Source organism: Entelurus aequoreus, linkage group LG10 (assembly GCF_033978785.1).
Source record: "Entelurus aequoreus isolate RoL-2023_Sb linkage group LG10, RoL_Eaeq_v1.1, whole genome shotgun sequence".
NCBI lineage: Eukaryota > Metazoa > Chordata > Actinopteri > Syngnathiformes > Syngnathidae > Entelurus > Entelurus aequoreus.
Genome location: NC_084740.1, coordinates 5,790,168 through 5,813,420, shown reverse-complemented (window position 1 = coordinate 5,813,420; position 23,253 = coordinate 5,790,168). Strand labels below are relative to the sequence as shown.

Genomic DNA, 23,253 nt, shown 5'->3' with positions numbered 1-23,253 from the left:
TTTGTCTGTGCGATATAGAAAATGACTATATGGTGATATTGGAGTATACGTTCTCACGCAGTTGCTTTTAGCTGCGGGCATTACACTACAGGCTCTTCTCACTCTTTCTTGTCTCTCCTCACAGAGACGTAAAACAAGCGCACCTTCTTACACACGTCACATACTGTCACGCGTGCAACGTCATACGCCCTCGCGCAGCAGAGAGGTAGCGGAATGGCTAACGTTAGCTGTTGTGCGGTGCGAGTGGTAATACGAGAGAGAGAAGGTGCGAATCTGGTAACAAATGAAAGAAGAATTAATTCCCAAGAAAAACAGCAGGGGGTCCATCGTCTGGCGGTGGTTTGGCTTCAAGCGGGAAGATGTTGAACAGACAACCGTAATATGTCAAGTATGCGGCAAAAGCGTTGCTACAAAAAGTAGCATTACTGCTAATTTGTAGCATAATTTGAAAAGTCACCCGCTAGAGCAGTGGTTCTTAACCAGGGTTCGGTGAGTCGGCCTCAGGGGTTCGGCGGAGGTCAAAACACACCCGACTCATCGTGTAAATACAAACTTCTCCCTATCGGCGTATTACGGATACGGCAACAGCTGACTGGTTTGCAGGTGTGTAATTTGTTGTGAGTTTATGCACTGTGTTGGTTTTGTTGTTTGAACAAGGTGATGTTCATGCACGCTTCATTTTGTGCACCAGTAAAAAAAACATGGTAACACTTTAGTATGGGGAACATATTCACCATTAATTAGCTGCTTATTAACATGCAAATTAGTAACATGTTGGCTCTTAACTAGTCATTATTAAGTACTTATTAATGCCTTATTCGGCATGTCCTTATTATAACCATAACCCTCTAACCCTGACCCTAACAAAATAACTCTAAATTAAGTCTTTGTTACTTAGAATATGTTCCCCTAGTGTCCAAATAACTCTAAATTAAGTCTTTGTTAATTATAATATGTTCCCCATACTAAAGTGTTACCAAAAACATATAACTTTGTCTTGAATTGGAAAAAAAAAATAAAACATTTATTTTTCACTAAAAAAGGGTTCGGTGAATGCGCATATGAAACTGGTGGGGTTCGGTACCTCCAACAAGGTTAAGAACCACTGCGCTAGGCTAGAGAATGAGGAGTGCTTGAAACTCCGCATGTCAACATCTCCGTTCGGTGCCACACCAACAAAATGCCCAAGCAACCATTTCCAGATCAACACCGTATGAAACAACTAGTCAACAACAGAAGGAGATAACGTCCGCAGGAACCTACCACATAGTGAAGGACATACACTATTTGATTTCCTATTATGCAGCTCATTTTTATTTGACACTTTTTGAAATATCTTGTGTGACATCATGCACAAAAGTGCACTTTATTTGTTTTAAACTATTGTAGTGGCGTTCTGTACAAAAAGTGCACTTTAATTGAGTGTTGTTTTGATATGTCATCTTAGTGACATCATGCACAAAAGTGCACTAATAGCTTGTTTTAAAATGTCTCTGACAATCTTGCACTTTCTGTTTTGGAAATGACATGAATGTTTGTGCCACTGCTTAATAACTGTTTAATAAATACACTTTTAGTTGTGATTTCCCTCTCTGCATGAAAGTTTAAAAGTAGCATATATTAATGCAGTATGAAGAAGAATGTTTTAATGTAGACACATAGAATCATCATACTGATGTGATTATATGCATCAAGTGTTCTTTCAAGGCTAATGCAAAATATCCACATATATATGGTGTATCGTGACATGGCCTAAAAATATCGAGATATTGATAAAAGGCCATATCGCCCAGCCCTAGTGTAAATGTTTATTTACATACCTTAATTGCTTCCAAACGGTGCCTGTAACATGGCAGTAAAACGTGTTAGCATATTAGCCAATGCTAACGATGCTTGGTTGATTACCTTAGGATAGCACGTACAAATATGCATAAAACAATCCTACAGACATCACACATGGGACGGTTTAGTAAGTATGAATAGTTGTAGGTAGGTATATTGTAAAGAGTAGAAACGCAATGGACGACTTAAAGACGGAACGGCACTTGTACTTCCGGTTTAAAGTATAAACAAAAGGAAATCCTGTTGACGTTACCATGAATTGATTAACGTGGACCCTGACGTAAACAAGTTGAAAAACCTATTCGGGTGTTACCATTTAGTGGTCAATTGTACGGAATATGTACTGAACTGCGCAATCTACTAATAAAAGTTTCAATCAATCAATCAAAAGACGTTGTAAGTGAACTCGTCCAAAAGATGGCGCGATAGCACAAACAATAAAACAGCATTTCAGTGCTTGTTTAAAACTATAATGTGGAGGGGGACGTGGTCTGCGGCCCTGCCGCAAAGCGGAGTGTGTAAGGACCGGCCTCGAAGCATAGCTGGCAGGTGATTGGATTACCCAGCTGGGGCTGATCATCCAATCACCTGCCATGCTTATTAGCAGCAGCCGGGCCGAGACACAGTGGTTGGAGTTGGAGTTGCTGAGCGGACGCGCACTGAACATTGAGAAACTGAAAAGTCACAGAACAGGAACTGGAAAGTTGGGGGTGTTTTCCTAGCGTGAGTGCGCTGCCAAATAAAGAGACATTGCTAACACCAGACTTCCGGACTAGCGTGGAGCTTTGTCAGCGTCAGGGGAACCCACTAGGAAGAGAGACTTCCACATATAGGTTGAATACAAAACATTAGCGCTGTTTTGAGCCGGAGGGGACAAAGCGTAGGGAAAAAGTAGCGGCTTTTAGTCCGGAATTTAAGGTGGTTGAGACTGAATTAACAGCACTTCTGCTTGTGGCAGCCAAGTAGTGTACCTAAAGTCAAGTAGTGTACCTGAAGTCAAGTAGTGTACCTAAAGTCAAGTAGTGTACCTAAAGTCAAGTAGTGTACCTGAAGTCAAGTAGTGTACCTGAAGTCAAGTAGTGTACCTAAAGTCAAGTAGTGTACCTAAAGTCAAGTAGTGTACCTGAAGTCAAGTAGTGTATCTGAAGTCAAGTAGTGTACCTAAAGTCAAGTAGTGTACCTAAAGTCAAGTAGTGTACCTAAAGTCAAGTAGTGTACCTGAAGTCAAGTAGTGTACCTAAAGTTGAGTGTAAATGAATAGGTATATTTTTGTATTGATACAGTGCGGTCTAAAGCAGCTAAAGTTATCAGTGTAAGATTATGTAACATTTTTAGTACAAACCCCGTTTCCATATGAGTTGGGAAATGGTGTTAGATGTAAATATAAACGGAATACAATGATTTGCAAATCATTTTCAACCCATATTCAGTTGAATATGCTACAAAGACAACATGTTTGATGTTCAAACATTTTTTTGTGTGCAAATAATCATTAACTTTAGAATTTGATGCCAGCAACACGTGACAAAGAAGTTGGGAAAGGTGGCAATAAATACTGATAAAGTTGAGGAATGCTCATCAAACACTTATTTGGAACATCCCACAGGTGTGCAGGCTAATTGGGAACAGGTGGGTGCCATGATTGGGTATAAAAGTAGATTCCATGAAATGCTCAGTCATTCACAAACAAGGATGGGGCGAGGGTCACCACTTTGTCAACAAATGCGTGAGCAAATTGTTGAACAGTTTAAGAAAAACCTTTCTCAAGCAGCTATTGCAAGGAATTTAGGGATTTCACCATCTACGCTCCGTAATATCATCAAAGGGTTCAGACAATCTGGAGAAATCACTGCACGTAAGCCCGTGGATTTCGATCCCTCAGGCTGTACTGCATCAACAAGCGACATCAGTGTGTAAAGGATATCACCACATGGGCTCAGGAACACTTCAGAAACCCACTGTCAGTAACTACAGTTGGTCGCTACATCTGTAAGTGCAAGTTAAAACTCTCCTATGCAAGGCGAAAACCGTTTATCAACAACACCCAGAAACGCAGTCGGGTTCGCTGGGCCTGAGCTCATCTAAGATGGACTGATGCAAAGTGGAAAAGTGTTCTGTGGTCTGACGAGTCCACATTTCAAATTGTTTTTGGAAACTGTGGACGTCGTGTCCTCCGGACCAAAGAGGAAAAGAACCATCCGGATTGTTATAGGCGCAAAGTTGAAAAGCCAGCATGTGTGATGATATGGGGGTGTATTAGTAGTGCCCAAGACATGGGTAACTTACACATCTGTGAAGGCACCATTAATGCTGAAAGGTACATACAGCTTTTGGAGCAACATATGTTGCCACCCAAGCAACGTTACCATGGACGCCCCTGCTTATTTCAGCAAGACAATGCCAAGCCACGTGTTACATCAACGTGGCTTCATAGTAAAAGAGTGCGGGTACTAGACTGGCCTGCCTGTAGTCCAGACCTGTCTCCCATTGAAAATGTGTGGTGCATTATGAAGCCTAAAATAGCAGAAGGGAGACCCCCGGACTGTTGAACAACTTAAGCTGTACATCAAGCAAGAATGGGAAAGAATTCCACCTGAGAAGCTTCAAAAATGTGTCTCTTCAGTTCCCAAACCTTTACTGAGTGTTGTTAAAAGGAAAGGCCATGTAACACAGTGGTGAACATGCCCTTTCCCAACTACTTTGGCACGTGTTGCAGCCATGAAAATCTAAGTTAATTATTATTTGCAAAAAAAAAAAAAAAAAAGTTTATGAGTTTGAACATCAAATATGTTGTCTTTGTAGTGCATTCAATTGAATATGGGTTGAAAAGGATTTGCAAATCATTGTATTCCGTTTATATTTACATCTAACACAATTTCCCAACTCATATGGAAACGGGGTTTGTAAATGTTGCCTTCAGTAAGGCAGACAATTCAGCATTAGGATTACATTCTCATCAAGGGTCTGTTGATTAAATATTTGTCGCTTTATTGTCCACAATTTAATCAAGCTGCACTTAATCGCCCTGCTCTCTGGCCCGGTGTGACGCCAAGCACAGATTGAGCCGTGACACCGATGCCGCGCTAGATGACATCAAGTTAATCTGGCAGATTTGGAGAAGATTATGGGATCATATGACCACCTCCTCCTTCTTGTGCTGGTAGAATTGTGACAAGGCACTGATTAAATATGGTCGAGTTGAAATATGCCTGTTAAGGAGGAAGTGGGGGTGGGGGGGGGGCTTATTTGCAATGACATCACCTCAGGTAGATCGGGTGAGTTAAGCTTTTTGGTCAAAATGATCCTCCGAGGTTTATTTCCCTCCTCATCGTGCCACCTCATCCTCAGTCTGGAGGAGTGTCAAGTCACCGTGGACGAGAGGGGTTGCCACGGCAACGAGTGGTCTCTTCTTCACTGCCTCTCTGGTTCGTGTTGACTGCATCCCACTTCCACAGCTCGAAATGAGCGCACATTGTTGATCATGCAGGCCGTCTCGCACTATTCAGTCAGTGGTTTAAATTATTTTGGATATAGTGTCCAGTTTGGTAATATTCAGCCCATGAAACTGACTCCACACATATACTAGGACAGTATATCAATCATGTTGCTCTTCTGTGTAGCACTTTCAGACTGGATCATGTCAATTTCGTGTCGCGTCTTCAAGCATTTGAGGCATAATAGAGCACACTACTTGGATGCAACTAGCGAGGGAGCTGTTGATTTATTTTCATCGAGTCTTTGGTCTAAAGAAGGAGAACATCAGCTGTTGGAAGTTGAGCTATATTTATGCAGACCGCTGCTACGGCACAATTCCTCTCCTCGTTACGATGCTGACATTAAAACAGGAGTGTAGAACATTTACAGAGATTTGTCCATTCCTTAAGAAATCAAATTAAAAAACATAACTAACTAATTGATTGCAAATTGTACCCATAATCGATTATGGCAAATTAGCCAACTGACCAGCCTGTCTGTACATGAAAAATGCAAAAAACTATACCATTTAAAAATGTTACGGAAAAAACCACAAAACCAATTTTCTCCAATGGTTGTCTTATAGTTAGGGCTGGGCCTTATATGGAATATTCTCGATATATCGCGGGTTTGTCTCTGTGCGATATAGAAAATGACTATATGGTGATATTGGAGCATACGTTCTCACGCAGTTGCTTTTAGCTGCGGGCATTACACTACAGGCTCTTCTCACTCTTTCTTGTCCCTCCTTCTCACAGAGACGTAAAACAAGCGCACCTTCTTACATACATCACGCGTGCAACGTCAGACAGGTAGCGACATGGTAACGTTAGCTGTGATGCTAACGGTGCGGTGCGAGTGGTAATACGAGAGAGAGAAAGTGCAAATCTGGCAACAAATGAAGGAATGATTAATTACAAGAAAAACAGCAGGGGGGTCCATCGTCTGGCGGTGGTTTGGCTTCAAGCGGGAAGATGTCGAACAGACAACCGTAATATGTCAAGTATGCGGCAAAAATGTTGCTACAAAAAGTAGCACCACTGCTAATCATTTGAAAAGTCACCGGCTAGAGAATGAAGAGTGCTTGAAACTCCGCATTTCAACATCTCCGTTCGGTGCCACACCCACAAAATGCCAAAGCAACTATTTCCAGATCAACACCGTATGAAACAAATAGTCAACAACAGAAGGAGATAACGTCCGCAGGAACCTACCACATAGTGAAGGACATACACTATTTGATTTCCTATTATGCAGCTCATTTTTATTTGACACTTATTGAAATATCTTGTGTGACATCATGCACAAAAGTGCACTTTATTTGTTTTAAACTATTGTAGTGGCGTTCTGTACAAAAAGTGCACTTTAATTGAGTGTTGTTTTGATATGTCATCTTAGTGACATCATGCACAAAAGTGCACTAATAGCTCGTTTTAAAATGTCTCTGACAATCTTGCACTTTCTGTTTTGGAAATGACATGAATGTCTGTGCCACTGCTTAATAACTGTTTAATAAATGGCCTAGTGGTTAGAGTGTCCGCCCTGAGATCGGTAGGTTGGAGTTCAAATCCCAGCCGAGTCATACCAAAGACTATAAAAATGGGACCCGTTTCCCTCCCTGCTTGGCACTCAGCATCAAGGGTTGGAGTTGGGGGTTAAATCACCAAAATGATTCCCGGGCGCGGCGCCGCTGCTGCCCACTGCTCCCCAAGGGGATGGGTCAAATGCAGAGGACAAATTTCACCACATCTAGTGTGTGTGTGACAATCATTGGTACTTTAATCTTTAATCTTTAATTTCCCTCTCTGCATGAAAGTTTAAAAGTAGCATATATTAATGCAGTATGAAGAAGAATGTTTTAATGTAGACACATAGAATCATCATACTGCTGTGATTATATGCATCAAGCGTTCATTCAAGCTAAGGCAAAATATCCACATATATATGGTGTATCGTGACATGGCCTAAAAATATCGAGATATTAATAAAAGCCCATATTGCCCAGCCCTACTTACAGTTATTAAAAGTAGGAGACTCAAATGAATTTGCATGTATATTAATGTGTTTTCGAAGCACTACCATAAATTGCACTTACAGGTTCAAACTTTTGGGTTTAATAAACACTACCACGTGGTGTACTAGTCAGAATAATAATAGCAAAAGTAACACACAATGGGTAGGTAATGCATCCACGACCCAATAAGTAACCAAATAACAAAACAACATAACCGAAACCTAAATACAACGCGTACACAAAATTGTCATACCACAAGCTTAAAATGATCGTTCTTGAGGGAAACGATTATCTGATTTGACATTGCTCAGGTTAAATATTAACATACACAGTTAACAATGTGTCTTATTGTGCAGTTTTAATAAATAAATAAACTAAAAGCTTTATTGGAAAGGAGCTGCTGCTGCTGGCAGAACAGCTGCCCACACCGGGCTCTAAAGAGGCATGCGAGACAATGCACATAATCAGGCGAGACAATGCACATTATTGGAAATAATAATCATGTACTAAAAGGGTCAACTTATCATATATTATATGATTTTTGGAATCATCACTCTTTTACTAACGCAAATGGCGTACGACTAAACTTGAGGTTTTCCATCAAGCATGGAGTGATAGTTTAATAACTTATAAACGCATGCTTACCTCAGCTAAAGCTAAATATTACTCAAATCTCATCCACCTCAACAAAAATGATCCTAAATTTTTGTTTAGTACAGTAGCATCGCTAACCCAACAAGGGACTCCTCCCAGTAGCTCCACCCACTCAGCAGATGATTTTATGAATTTCTTTAATAAGAAAATTGAACTCATCAGAAAAGAGATTAAAGACAATGCATCCCAGCCACAACTGGGTTCTATTAACACAAATATGACTGTATATACGACGGACATTGCCCTCCAAAATAGTTTCTCTCTCTTTGATGAAATAACATTGGAGGAATTGTTCAAATGTGTAAATGGGACAAAACAAACAACATGTTTACTTGACCCAATTCCTGGGAAACTTATCAAGGAGCTTTTTGTTTTATTAGGTCCATCAGTGTTAAATATTATAAACCTATCACTTTCCTCTGGTACTGTTCCTCTAGCATTCAAAAAAGCGGTTATTCATCCTCTACTCAAAAGACCTAACCTCGATCCTGACCTCATGGTGAACTACCGGCCGGTGTCCCACCTACCGTTTATCTCGAAAATTCTCGAAAAAATTGTCGCACAGCAGCTAAATGAACACTTAGTGACTAACAATCTCTGTGAACCTTTTCAATCCGGTTTCAGGGCAAATCACTCTACAGAGACAGCCCTCGCAAAAATGACTAATGATCTATTGCTGACGATGGATTCTGATGCTTCATCTATGTTGCTGCTTCTTGATCTTAGCGCCGCTTTCGATACTGTTGATCATAATATTTTATTAGAGCGTATCAAAACGCGTATTGGGATGTCAGACTTAGCCTTGTCTTGGTTTAACTCTTATCTTACTGACAGGATGCAGTGTGTCTCCCATAACAATGTGACCTCGGACTATGTTAAGGTAACGTGCGGAGTTCCCCAGGGTTCAGTTCTTGGCCCTGCACTCTTTAGTATTTACATGCTGCCGCTAGGTGACATTATACGCAAATACGGTGTTAGCTTTCACTGTTATGCTGATGACACCCAACTCTACATGCCCCTAAAGCTGACCAACACGCCGGATTGTAGTCAGCTGGAGGCGTGTCTTAATGAAATTAAACAATGGATGTCCGCTAACTTTTTGCAACTCAACGCTAAGAAAACGGAAATGCTGATTATCGGTCCTGCTCAACACCAACATCTATTTAATAATACCACCTTAACATTTGACAACCAAACAATTAAACAAGGCGACTCGGTAAAGAATCTGGGTATTATCTTCGACCCAACTCTCTCGTTTGAGTCACACATTAAGAGTGTTACTAAAACGGCCTTCTTTCATCTCCGTAATATCGCTAAAATTCGTTCCATTTTGTCCACAAGCGATGCTGAGATCATTATCCATGCGTTCGTTACATCTCGTCTCGATTACTGTAACGTATTATTTTCGGGCCTCCCTATGTCTAGCATTAAAAGATTACAGATGGTACAAAATGCGGCTGCTAGACTTTTGACAAAAACAAGAAAGTTTGATCATATTACGCCTATACTGGCTCACTTGCACTGGCTTCCTGTGCACCTAAGATGCGACTTTAAGGTTTTACTACTTACGTATAAAATACTACACGGTCAAGCTCCTGCCTATCTTGACGATTGTATTGTACCATATGTCCCGGCAAGAAATCTGCGTTCAAAGAACTCCGGCTTATTAGTGATTCCCAGAGCCCAAAAAAAGTCTGCGGGCTATAGAGCGTTTTCTATTCGGGCTCCAATACTATGGAATGCCCTCCCGGTAAAAGTTAGAGATGCTACCTCAGTAGAAGCATTTAAGTCTCATCTTAAAACTCATTTGTATACTCTAGCCTTTAAATAGACTCCCTTTTTAGACCAGTTGATCTGCCGTTTCTTTTCTTTTCTTTTCTACTCTGCTCCGGGGTGGACCGCTAGCCTGTCCATCAGATGGGGACATCTCTACGCTGCTGACCCGTCTCCACTCGGGATGGTTCCCGCTGGCCCCACCATGGACTGGACTTTCGCTGATGTGTTGGACTTTCACAATATTATATCAGACCCACTCGACACCGAGGATGTCGTTGTGGCTTGTACAGCCCTTTGAGACACTAGTGATTTAGGGCTATATAAATAAACATTGATTGATTGATTGATTACTGGGTGACATTATCGTACAAATACGATCCCTTGCTTATCAAACATCTGACAACGTTCTAAGAACTCCTGCTTATTAGTGATTCCCAGAGCCCCCCCAAAAAAGTTTGCGGGCTATAGAGCGTTTTCTATTGGGGCTCCAGTACTCTGGAAACCCCTCCCGGTAACAGTTAGAGATGCTACCTCAGTAGAAGCATTTAAGTCCCATCTTAAAACTAATTTGTATACGCTACCCTTTAAATAGACCCGACTAAAGAACATGCATTTTTTGGTCGGAGAAAACCGGAAAGAATGAAGCATAGTTGGTTGCACTTGCCTTTGGAGCGGTCAGTGAGCAATGGGCGGGACACGCTAAACAGCCAATCGAGTACCGGTATCAACTATCAAGTTTGGTTGCGTCATCTCGCTGTTGATTCTCTGCACAAAGTTAGAAGGAAAAGTAAAAAATCAGCGCTGCAGGTAGCGAAGAAATTGTCGATAAAACAGGAGAAGTCACCTCGACAGTTTTTTGGACTTCTTCCAAACGGACCGCGGTCCTTGGCCACGCTCTTCTTCTCTTTTCAACCCACGTCTGTTCCCTATTCAGATGTACAGAAACAACATCAGGTAGGAACTAAAGTGCAGGGCTGTACAACTAAAATAAAGAACAAAATATAACAAATGTGCTACTTTTAAATTTGCTCCAATAATATTTAAATAATAATGAATCCATCCATCCATTTTCTACCGCTTGTGCCTTTAGGGGTCGCATGGGGTGCCTGGGAATAATAATTAATGCATAACATAAATACATTTTCCTACTTTGATAAGAATAACAAACCAAATTAACACATAACGTCCTGGCAGTAAACCTGCAAAAAAAGTTTTTCTTTTTTACACTTTGCACTATTTTGTTAAAATTCCCAACACATTTCTTACATATTCCTTATTTATGCACCTTAATTTAAAGAGGTTATTGTAGGTTATAGTTTTTATTGTGATTTTTGAATTGTGTTTACATTGATTGTTGTTGTTTTGACATGTCCTTTCCTTTCTTTTCTGCCTTGATAGCTCATTGGAAGGTTACATTTGAAATAAAAATGTTAACATTTTATATATGTTTCTCCTTGTCCATATTTTCCATAGGTCACAAAAAATACCAATACACATTGATATAATTCAGAGTGTGTACAAGTACTTCTTGAGCACATTGAACAATACCGTGGTAAAAATATTAACTGTGATCATTTTGGTGACTATAATAGTGATGTGAAATTTCTATACTTTCAGTATTAGAGCTACTGTCCTTTGACAACACTTATTTTTCATTTCAACTTGAACATTTTTTTTGTACAATATGTAATTGATGCGTGAACACGTTATATAGGAAGCAGTTCTCCACTCAAACTGTGCAGTCTTTTGATGCTAGTTTGCGGTTACCTGTCATTAAGAAATTACCAGAGGGCGGGGGTCAGCAACCCGCGGCTCTAGAGCTGTGTGAAAATGGAAAAAGATGAAGAAAAAAAAAAAAGTTTTGTTTGAATATATTTTCTGTAGGAGAACAAACATGACACAAACCTCCCTAATTGTTAGAAATCCCACTTTTTATGTTAAACATGCTTCACTGATGAGAGTATTTGGCGAGCACCGTTTTGTCCTACCAATTTCAGCGATCCTTGAACTCATCGTAGTTTGTTTACATGTACAACTTTCTCCAATGCTGCCACAGAAAGACGTGTTTCATGCCACTCCTTCTTTGTCTCATTTTGTCCACCAAACATTTTATACTGTGCGTGAATGCACAAAGGTGAGCTTTGTTGATGTTATTGATTTGCTGGAGTGCTTATCAGGCATATTTGGTCAATCCATGACTTAAAGCTAATTGATGCTAACATGCTATTTAAGCCAGCTGTATGTACATATTGCATCATTATGCCTCGTTTGTAGGTATATTTGAGCTCATTTAATATCCTTTACTTATGTCTTCTGTGTATTTAATTTATATTTGCATGTCTCATGACACATTATCAATATTGGTTGCAATTTAAATACAACATTTCAGCGAACGAAGATTTGCGTCAGCCTTTGATAGTAGGCTAATATAGACCAATGTTTTTCAACCACCGTGCCGCGGCACACTAGTGTGCCGTGAGTTACAGTCTGGTGTGCCGTGGGAGATTATGTAGTTTCACCTATTTGGGTTAAAAATATTTTTTGCAAACCAGTAATTATAATCTGCAAATGATGTGTTGTTGTTGAGTGTCAGTGCTGTCTAGAGCTCGGGAGAGTAAACATGTAATACTCTTCCATATCAGTAGGTGGCAGCAGATAGCTAATTGCTTTGTAGATGTCGGTAACACGTCGTGTGAGATGACGATGGTTTGTCGTGATCGCAATTTGCAGAGGACAGCGGGAGGCAGTGTGCAGGTAAAAAGGTGTCTAATGCTTAAACCAAAAATAAACAAAAGGTGAGTTCCGCTAAGAAAAGGCATTGAACCTTAGGGAAGGCTATGCAGAACGAAACTACAACTTAACTGGCTACAAAGTAAACAAAAACAGAATGCTGGACGACAGCAAAGACTTACTGTGGAGCAAAGACGGCGTCCACAAAGTACATCCGTACATGACATGACAATCAACAATGTCCACAAAAAAAAAAAATAGCAACAACTTAAATATTCTTGATTGATAAAACAAAGTAGATGCGGGAAATATCGCTAAAAGGAAGACATGAAACTGCTACAGGAAAATACCAACAAAACAGGAAAAGCCACCAAAATAGGAGCTCAAGACAAGAACTAAAACACTACGCATGGGAAAACAGCAAAAAAGTCAAAATAAGTCAGGGTGTGATGTGACAGGTGGTGACAGTACACCTACTTTGAGACAAGAGCTATATTGACGCATGCTTGGTTATGCTTTAAAGTCATATCCAACAATTGCGACAACGACTTTTTACTGTCTACGGAGTTTAATTTTTTAATGATTTCTGCTGGTGGTGTGCCTCCGCATTTTTTCAATGAAAAAAATGTGCCTCGGCTCAAAAAAGGTTGAAAAACACTGATATAGACACTTACATCATGTGTTGCCTTTATTATAACACTTATATAAGGCTTTGTACATATATTATATAAATATTACATATATATGTTATATTTTATATCGCTATATTTAGTCTATTTATACCTGCATTGTCCTTTCCATCCTTACACTTTCCATCATTGTAACTGAGCTACTGTGTGGAACAATTTCCCTTGTGGATCATTAAAGTTTGTCTAAGTCGAAGTTTTTAAGTAATTTTGATAGTAGGCTAATATAGCTAATATAGACACATCATGTGTTGCCTTCATTATAACACTTATATAAGACGTTTAATTTTTTGCAGATTTTTTTTTGTATTTCTGGTCCAATATGGCTCTTTCAACATTTTGGGTTGCCGACCCCTGCCATAGGGTGACTATAGGAGCATGTTAGCAATAAAACACACTGCAAAAACATCAGTAAAAAAACAAAACACGCATTTCACATCGACTGGTTTTATTCAGGCCCAGTAGGTTTCAACTGGTAGTTACTGGTTCTTTTAACTGGGGAACGTTTCCTGCAGGTGGACTCTGACCTGCAGCTCCTACGCAACAGCTGCTGACCCCCTCCCCATACAAACTAGCCTGAAGATTGCTAGTTTGTGCACTGCAGTATTCTCTACATGTGTGTTATGATGGAGGGTCTTCAAGCTGCCTTCCTACCTGCAGTATCTCTACATGTGTGTTATGATGGAGGGTCTTCAAGCTGCCTTCCTACCTGCAGTATCTCTACATGTGTCTTTTGATGGAGGGTCTTCAAGCTGCCTTCCTACCTGCAGTATCTCTACATGTATGTTATGATGGAGGGTCTTCAAGCTGCCTTCAGTATCTCTACATGTGTGTTATGATGGAGGGTCTTCAAGCTGCCTTCCTACCTGCTGTATCTCTACATGTGTGTTATGATGGAGGGTCTTCAAGCTGCCTTCCTACCTGCAGTATCTCTACATGTGTGTTATGATGGAGGGTCTTCAAGCTGCCTTCCTACCTGCAGTATCTCTACATGTGTGTTATGATGGAGGGTCTTCAAGCTGCCTTCCTACCTGCAGTATCTCTACATGTGTGTTATGATGGAGGGTCTTCAAGCTGCCTTCCTACCTGCAGTATCTCTACATGTGTCTTTTGATGGAGGGTCTTCAAGCTGCCTTCCTACCTGCAGTATCTCTACATGTATGTTATGATGGAGGGTCTTCAAGCTGCCTTCAGTATCTCTACATGTGTGTTATGATGGAGGGTCTTCAAGCTGCCTTCCTACCTGCTGTATCTCTACATGTGTGTTATGATGGAGGGTCTTCAAGCTGCCTTCCTACCTGCAGTATCTCTACATGTGTGTTATGATGGAGGGTCTTCAAGCTGCCTTCCTACCTGCAGTATCTCTACATGTGTGTTATGATGGAGGGTCTTCAAGCTGCCTTCCTACCTGCAGTATCTCTACATGTGTGTTATGATGGAGGGTCTTCAAGCTGCCTTCCTACCTGCAGTATCTCTACATGTGTGTTATGATGGAGGGTCTTCAAGCTGCCTTCAGTATCTCTACATGTGTGTTATGATGTAGGGTCTTCCAGCTGCCTTCCTACCTGCTGTATCTCTACATGTGTGTTATGATGGAGGGTCTTCAAGCTGCCTTCCTACCTGCAGTATCTCTACATGTGTGTTATGATGGAGGGTCTTCAAGCTGCCTTCCTACCTGCTGTATCTCTACATGTGTGTTATGATGGAGGGTGTTCAAGCTGCCTTCCTACCTGCAGTATCTCTACATGTGTGTTATGATGGAGGGTCTTCAAGCTGCCTTCCTACCTGCAGTATCTCTACATGTGTGTTATGATGGAGGGTCTTCAAGCTGCCTTCCTACCTGCAGTATCTCTACATGTGTGTTATGATGGAGGGTCTTCCAGCTGCCTTCCTACCTGCTGTATCTCTACATGTGTCTTATGATGGAGGGTCTTCAAGCTGCCTTCCTACCTGCAGTATCTCTACATGTGTTTTATGATGGAGGGTCTTCAAGCTGCCTTCAGTATCTCTACATGTGTGTTATGATGGAGGGTCTTCAAGCTGCCTTCAGTATCTCTACATGTGTGTTATGATGGAGGGTCTTCAAGCTGCCTTCAGTATCTCTACATGTGTGTTATGATGGAGGGTCTTCAAGCTGCCTTCCTACCTGCAGTATCTCTACATGTGTGTTATGATGGAGGGTCTTCAAGCTGCCTTCCTACCTGCAGTATCTCTACATGTGTGTTATGATGGAGGGTCTTCTAGCTGCCTTCAGTATCTCTGTATGTGTGTTATGATGGAGGGTCTTCAAGCTGCCTTCCTACCTGCTGTATCTCTACATGTGTGTTATGATGGAGGGTCTTCAAGCTGCCTTCAGTATCTCTACATGTGTGTTATGATGGAGGGTCTTCAAGCTGCCTTCCTACCTGCAGTATCTCTACATGTGTGTTATGATGGAGGGTCTTCAAGCTGCCTTCCTACCTGCAGTATTCTCTACATGTGTTATGATGGAGGGTCTTCAAGCTGCCTTCCTACCTGCAGTATCTCTACATGTGTGTTATGATGGAGGGTCTTCAAGCTGCCCTCCTACCTGCTGTATTCTCTACATGTGTGTTATGATGGAGGGTCTTCAAGCTGCCTTCCTACCTGCAGTATCTCTACATGTGTTATGATGGGGGGTCTTCAAGCTGCCTTCCTACCTGCAGTATCTCTACATATGTGTTATGGAGGGTCTTCAAGCTGCCTTCCTACCTGCAGTATCTCTACATGTGTGTTATGATGGAGGGTCTTCAAGCTGCCTTCCTACCGGCAGTATCTCTACATGTGTGTTATGATGGAGGGTCTTCTAGCTGCCTTCAGTATCTCTGTATGTGTGTTATGATGGAGGGTCTTCAAGCTGCCTTCCTACCTGCTGTATCTCTACATGTGTGTTATGATGGAGGGTCTTCAAGCTGCCTTCCTACCTGCTGTATCTCTACATGTGTGTTATGATGGAGGGTCTTCAAGCTGCCTTCAGTATCTCTACATGTGTGTTATGATGGAGGGTCTTCAAGCTGCCTTCAGTATCTCTACATGTGTGTTATGATGGAGGGTCTTCAAGCTGCCTTCAGTATCTCTACATGTGTGTTATGATGGAGGGTCTTCAAGCTGCCTTCAGTATCTCTACATGTGTGTTATGATGGAGGGTCTTCAAGCTGCCTTCCTACCTGCAGTATCTCTACATGTGTGTTATGATGGAGGGTCTTCTAGCTGCCTTCAGTATCTCTGTATGTGTGTTATGATGGAGGGTCTTCAAGCTGCCTTCCTACCTGCAGTATCTCTACATGTGTGTTATGATGGAGGGTCTTCAAGCTGCCTTCCTACCTGCTGTATCTCTACATGTGTGTTATGATGGAGGGTCTTCAAGCTGCCTTCCTACCTGCTGTATCTCTACATGTGTGTTATGATGGAGGGTCTTCAAGCTGCCTTCAGTATCTCTACATGTGTGTTATGATGGAGGGTCTTCAAGCTGCCTTCAGTATCTCTACATGTGTGTTATGATGGAGGGTCTTCAAGCTGCCTTCAGTATCTCTACATGTGTGTTATGATGGAGGGTCTTCAAGCTGCCTTCAGTATCTCTACATGTGTGTTATGATGGAGGGTCTTCAAGCTGCCTTCCTACCTGCAGTATCTCTACATGTGTGTTATGATGGAGGGTCTTCAAGCTGCCTTCCTACCTGCAGTATCTCTACATGTGTTATGATGGAGGGTCTTCAAGCTGCCTTCCTACCTGCAGTATCTCTATATGTGTGTTATGATGGAGGGTCTTCTAGCTGCCTTCAGTATCTCTGTATGTGTGTTATGATGGAGGGTCTTCAAGCTGCCTTCCTACCTGCAGTATCTCTACATGTGTGTTATGATGGAGGGTCTTCAAGCTGCCTTCCTACCTGCTGTATCTCTACATGTGTGTTATGATGGAGGGTCTTCAAGCTGCCTTCCTACCTGCTGTATCTCTACATGTGTGTTATGATGGAGGGTCTTCAAGCTGCCTTCAGTATCTCTACATGTGTGTTATGATGGAGGGTCTTCAAGCTGCCTTCAGTATCTCTACATGTGTGTTATGATGGAGGGTCTTCAAGCTGCCTTCAGTATCTCTACATGTGTGTTATGATGGAGGGTCTTCAAGCTTCCTTCAGTATCTCTACATGTGTGTTATGATGGAGGGTCTTCAAGCTGCCTTCCTACCTGCAGTATCTCTACATGTGTGTTATGATGGAGGGTCTTCAAGCTGCCTTCCTACCTGCAGCATCTCTACATGTGTTATGATGGAGGGTCTTCAAGCTGCCTTCCTACCTGCAGTATCTCTACATGTGTGTTATGATGGAGGGTCTTCTAGCTGCCTTCAGTATCTCTGTATGTGTGTTATGATGGAGGGTCTTCAAGCTGCCTTCCTACCTGCAGTATCTCTACATGTGTGTTATGATGGAGGGTCTTCAAGCTGCCTTCCTACCTGCTGTATCTCTACATGTGTGTTATGATGGAGGGTCTTCAAGCTGCCTTCCTACCTGCTGTATCTCTACATGTGTGTTATGATGGAGGGTCTTCAAGCTGCCTTCAGTATCTCTACATGTGTGTTATGATGGAGGGTCTTCAAGCTGCCTTCAGTATCTCTACATGTGTGTTATGATGGAGGGTCTTCAAGCTGCCTTCAGTATCTCTACATGTGTGTTATGATGGAGGGTCTTCAAGCTGCCTTCAGTATCTCTACATGTGTGTTATGATGGAGGGTCTTCAAGCTGCCTTCCTACCTGCAGTATCTCTACATGTGTGTTATGATGGAGGGTCTTCAAGCTGCCTTCCTACCTGCAGTATCTCTACATGTGTTATGATGGAGGGTCTTCAAGCTGCCTTCCTACCTGCAGTATCTCTACATGTGTGTTATGATGGAGGGTCTTCTAGCTGCCTTCAGTATCTCTGTATGTGTGTTATGATGGAGGGTCTTCAAGCTGCCTTCCTACCTGCAGTATCTCTACATGTGTGTTATGATGGAGGGTCTTCTAGCTGCCTTCAGTATCTCTGTATGTGTGTTATGATGGAGGGTCTTCTAGCTGCCTTCAGTATCTCTGTATGTGTGTTATGATGGAGGGTCTTTAAGCTGCCTTCCTACCTGCTGTATCTCTACATGTGTGTTATGATGGAGGGTCTTCAAGCTGCCTTCAGTATCTCTACATGTGTGTTATGATGGAGGGTCTTCAAGCTGCCTTCCTACCTGCAGTATCTCTACATGTGTGTTATGATGGAGGGTCTTCTAGCTGCCTTCAGTATCTCTGTATGTGTGTTATGATGGAGGGTCTTCTAGCTGCCTTCAGTATCTCTGTATGTGTGTTATGATGGAGGGTCTTTAAGCTGCCTTCCTACCTGCTGTATCTCTACATGTGTGTTATGATGGAGGGTCTTCAAGCTGCCTTCAGTATCTCTACATGTGTGTTATGATGGAGGGTCTTCAAGCTGCCTTCCTACCTGCAGTATCTCTACATGTGTGTTATGATGGAGGGTCTTCAAGCTGCCTTCCTACCTGCAGTATCTCTACATGTGTGTTATGATGGAGGGTCTTCAAGCTGTCTTCCTACCTGCAGTATCTCTACATGTGTGTTATGATGGAGGGTCTTCAAGCTGCCTTTAGTATCTCTACATGTGTGTTATGATGGAGGGTCTTCAAGCTGCCTTCCTACCTGCAGTATCTCTACATGTGTGTTATGATGGAGGGTCTTCAAGCTGTCTTCCTACCTGCAGTATCTCTACATGTGTGTTATGATGGAGGGTCTTCAAGCTGCCTTTAGTATCTCTACATGTGTGTTATGATGGAGGGTCTTCAAGCTGCCTTCCTACCTGCAGTATCTCTACATGTGTGTTATGATGGAGGGTCTTCAAGCTGCCTTCAGTATCTCTACATGTGTGTTATGATGGAGGGTCTTCCTACCTGCTGCGGGTGTCCTCTGCCGGTCTAATAAGCCGCCGAAGGCAGCCGCTCCTCTGGATCCAAGAGCATGTCGTCGGCATGGCACTGCCCCCACATCCGGTTAGCACACTGATGTAGTCGCCCAAGATTTAGACTTTGTTAAAATAAAAAATAAAGAAGATAAAAGCCAAAAAGAAGGACGTGTGTGTAAATGCGCGTCTACCTTCCGAGGCTCCTCTCCCTGCACTGTGCCCGCGCACTCGCTCTCCGGCGCGCCTGGGTCGGGAGCGCGCACGGCGCCGCCTCCGCTGCTCGCGCCGCGATGGAGGAGGCTGGCGGGCACAGGTGGCTCCCACACGCCGGCTGACTACTGCCAAGGACTCCCGGCGTGGAGGAGTAAAAGGCGTGGGTTCCTAACGACACGTAACAAGCGCCACCATCTTTACGCGGGAGCGCGCACGGTTACGTAATGTGTGTGAGTAGGTGGGCGGCAGAGCTAACACTATTACTTACCCCCCCAAAAAAGGAATATTTTTCGTTAATTCTTGAACAAAAGTGACCCAAACGTATAATTATATAACCATTTCGATGTTTAGAACTGCACTAATGTCTCATTAATCGTTAGAAAAAGTAATGTACGAAAAATTAATGTTAGCTACATTAAAAGTGGCTGGGACAGCTACTTCCGCATCACGTGATAGCCCTCACACATGTGCCCCATGGACCAATTAAAGGAAGCCACGCCCACTAATACCGTTTGATCTGAACCGCTGGCTCACCGGAACAGGAAGTGACATAATATGGAGTTCATTTTAAAAACACAAAGGTTATACGAAAATGTTATGTAATACATTAATTTACAACTTTTTATTTTATTTTTATTTTTTAATTGAACAACAAGCATACATTTATAATCAACACAAAGGTCAAGGCACTTTCTACATCAAGGAAAGAAAACAAAAGCAAATACAGATAGAGTATTAAATATAATAAATAATAATGATTAAATTTTTTTAATTACATTTTTTTTAAAAACCATTCAGCCAATTAGAAAATGTAGGCCTTACTTTCATAAATCGACATTTATGTCGAACATTTTTTTGCCTGGAGCATAATAATGTTGACAACCGTTTCTATGTTACAGTCATTTATAAAAAATACCAAATTTGAGTTTGATCTGAACCGCTGGCTCACAGGAACAGTAAGTCACATAAATGGGGTTAATTTTAAAAACACAAAGGTTATACGAAAATGTTATGTAATACATTTATTTACAATTGTTTTTTTTGGTTGTTTTTTTTAATTGAACAACAAACATACATTTATAATTCACACAAAATTCAAGGCACTTTCAACATCAAGGAAAGAAAAGCAAAATACAGAGAGAGTATTAAATATAATAAATAATAATAATACAAAAAATTTAATTACATTTAAAAAAAAGACAAAAAGGGCTACCTAAATAATTTTACATGTTTTTAACAAGGATATCAATTTAAGGGCTTTTGTACTCTTAATCATCCTCCAAGATTTGATTAGTAATTGTAAACCATTAAGCCAATTACAAAATGTAGGCCTTACTTTCATAAATCGACATTTATGTCGAAATTTTTTTGCCTGGAGCATAATAATGTTGACAACCATTTATTTCTATGTTACAGTCGTTAATAAAAATACCAAATTTGAGTTTGAGCTGAACCGCTGGCTCACAGGAACAGGAAGTCACTTAAATGGGGTTCATTTTAAAAACACAAAGGTTATACGAAAATGTTATGTAATATATTAATTTTATATATATATATATTTTTTAAATATATATATAATTTGTTATGTATTATATATATTATATAAAAATATAATATAATATATCAGTTGTTATCGTATACTGTATATATAATATGTAAATATTACATAAATGTTATATTTTATATTGCTACTATGGTACATTTTTAGTCTACTTAATACCTGCATTATTCTTTCCATCCTTTGTAACTGAGCTACTGTGTGGAACAATTTCTCTTGTGGATCAATCAAGTTTGTCTGAGTCTAATTTGCAAATACACTGTAAAAAAAAAAAAAAATTACAGAGAAAAAGAGCGCCATGGAGTGAGGCACCACCTCCAGTGATGTCTTTCCTTGTGCAAGTTTTGTTGGAAACTGCTGTATTACCAAAATACATAATGAAATACAAACCCCGTTTCCATATGAGTTGGGAAATTGTGTTAGATGTAAATATAAACGGAATACAATGATTTGCAAATCATTTTCAACCCATATTCAGTTGAATATGCTACAAAGACAACATATTTGATGTTCAAACTGATAAACATTTTTTTTTTTGCAATTAACCATTAACTTTAGAATTAGATGCCAGCAACACGTGACAAAGAAGTTGGGAAAGGTGGCAATAAATACTGATAAAGTTGAGGAATGCTCATCAAACACTTATTTGGAACATCCCACAGGTGAACAGGCAAATTGGGAACAGGTGGGTGCCATGATTGGGCATAAAAGTAGATTCCATGAAATGCTCAGTCATTCACAAACAAGGATGGGGCGAGGGTCACCACTTTGTCAACAAATGCGTGAGCAAATTGTTGAACAGTTTAAGAAAAACCTTTCTCAAGCAGCTATTGCAAGGAATTTAGGGATTTCACCATCCACGCTCCGTAATATCATCAAAGGGTTCAGAGAATCTGGAGAAATCACTGCACGTAAGCAGCTAAGCCCGTGACCTTCCATCCCTCAGGCTGTACTGCATCAACAAGCGACAAAAAAAGCCAGCATCTGTGATGGTATGGGGGTGTATTAGTGCCCAAGACATGGGTAACTTACACATCTGTGAAGGCACCATTAATGCTGAAAGGTACATACAGGTTTTGGAGCAACATATGTTGCCATCCAAGCAACGTTACCATGGACGCCCCTGCTTATTTCAGCAAGACAATGCCAAGCCACGTGTTACATCAACGTGGCTTCATAGTAAAAGAGTGCGGGTACTAGACTGGCCTGCCTGTAGTCCAGACCTGTCTCCCATTGAAAATGTGTGAAGCCTAAAATAGCACAAGGGAGACCCCCGGACTGTTGAACAACTTAAGCTGTACATCAAGCAAGAATGGGAAAGAATTCCACCTGAGAAGCTTCAAAAATGTGTCTCCTCAGTTCCCAAACCTTTACTGAGTGTTGTTAAAAGGAAAGGCCATGTAACACAGTGGTGAACATGCCCTTTCCCAACTACTTTGGCACGTGTTGCAGCCATGAAATTCTAAGTTAATTATTATTTGCAAAAAAAATAAAGTTTATGAGTTTGAACATCAAATATGTTGTCTTTGTAGCATATTCAATTGAATATGGGTTGAAAATGATTTGCAAATCATTGTATTCCGTTTATATTTACATCTAACACAATTTCCCAACTCATATGGAAACGGGGTTTGTATTATACTATAATAATAATTTTAAAAAAAGTTTTCATTACTTCCTTTATTTTGATATATTCATATATTGCTGCTGTCCAATAAAAAAAACGAGTATCTGTACTTTTGGTTAAATCTGACAAATTACAACATCATGAGTTTACAATGTTTGTCACTGAATGGGGACCACTATCATATGGTATTATACATAGATCCAAATGAGGGCCAAAATGTAATTAAAACGATTAATTAATTTGATTTATATTATGTCACTTCGATTAATTGTTTAATGAGTGTAATTAATACAATTTGACCGCATGCCGTGGCCGGAACTTTAAATACGCGGACAGTTTTCCCACAGCTGCTGCAAATAAAAGCAGTGGGGTGTGGGTGTTGTGCGGCAGTGAAGATTTTTCTATTTTTTAAAAAATTATTATTGTTGATGCACACTAGTTAAAAGTACAATTTCCATGTTGATGATGTGCATTTATTAGAAAAAGAATGAAGGCTGTGGCAAGCAGAAACATCTATATAAACAATATAATTATTTACCATAAAGTATCAATTGATGCTATTAAGTGTGTTTTATCTGATTATTCCATTAATAGAACAAACTAACCAATAGATTACTAAAATAGTCCATAGCAGCAGCCCTAATCTAAATAGAGCCTCAGAGGGAGATTAGCCTACGTATATGTTTATATAAATTAAACACTAAAGTGACAAAGCTATGTGTGCAGGCTC

At 40.8% G+C, this 23,253-nt stretch overlaps 1 protein-coding gene across 1 annotated transcript in view; it reads right to left on the bottom strand.

Moving 5' to 3' along the window:
- The window catches only part of arhgap32a (Rho GTPase activating protein 32a), a 114,261-nt gene extending 94,480 nt beyond the window's left edge, over window positions 1–19,781 (bottom strand). Inside the window, 4 exon segments of the mRNA XM_062059907.1 lie at window positions 10,421–10,525; window positions 10,605–10,686; window positions 19,115–19,222; window positions 19,317–19,781. The gene's annotated coding sequence lies outside the window, so the exon portion shown is untranslated.
- Window positions 19,782–23,253: the final 3,472 nt, after the last annotated feature.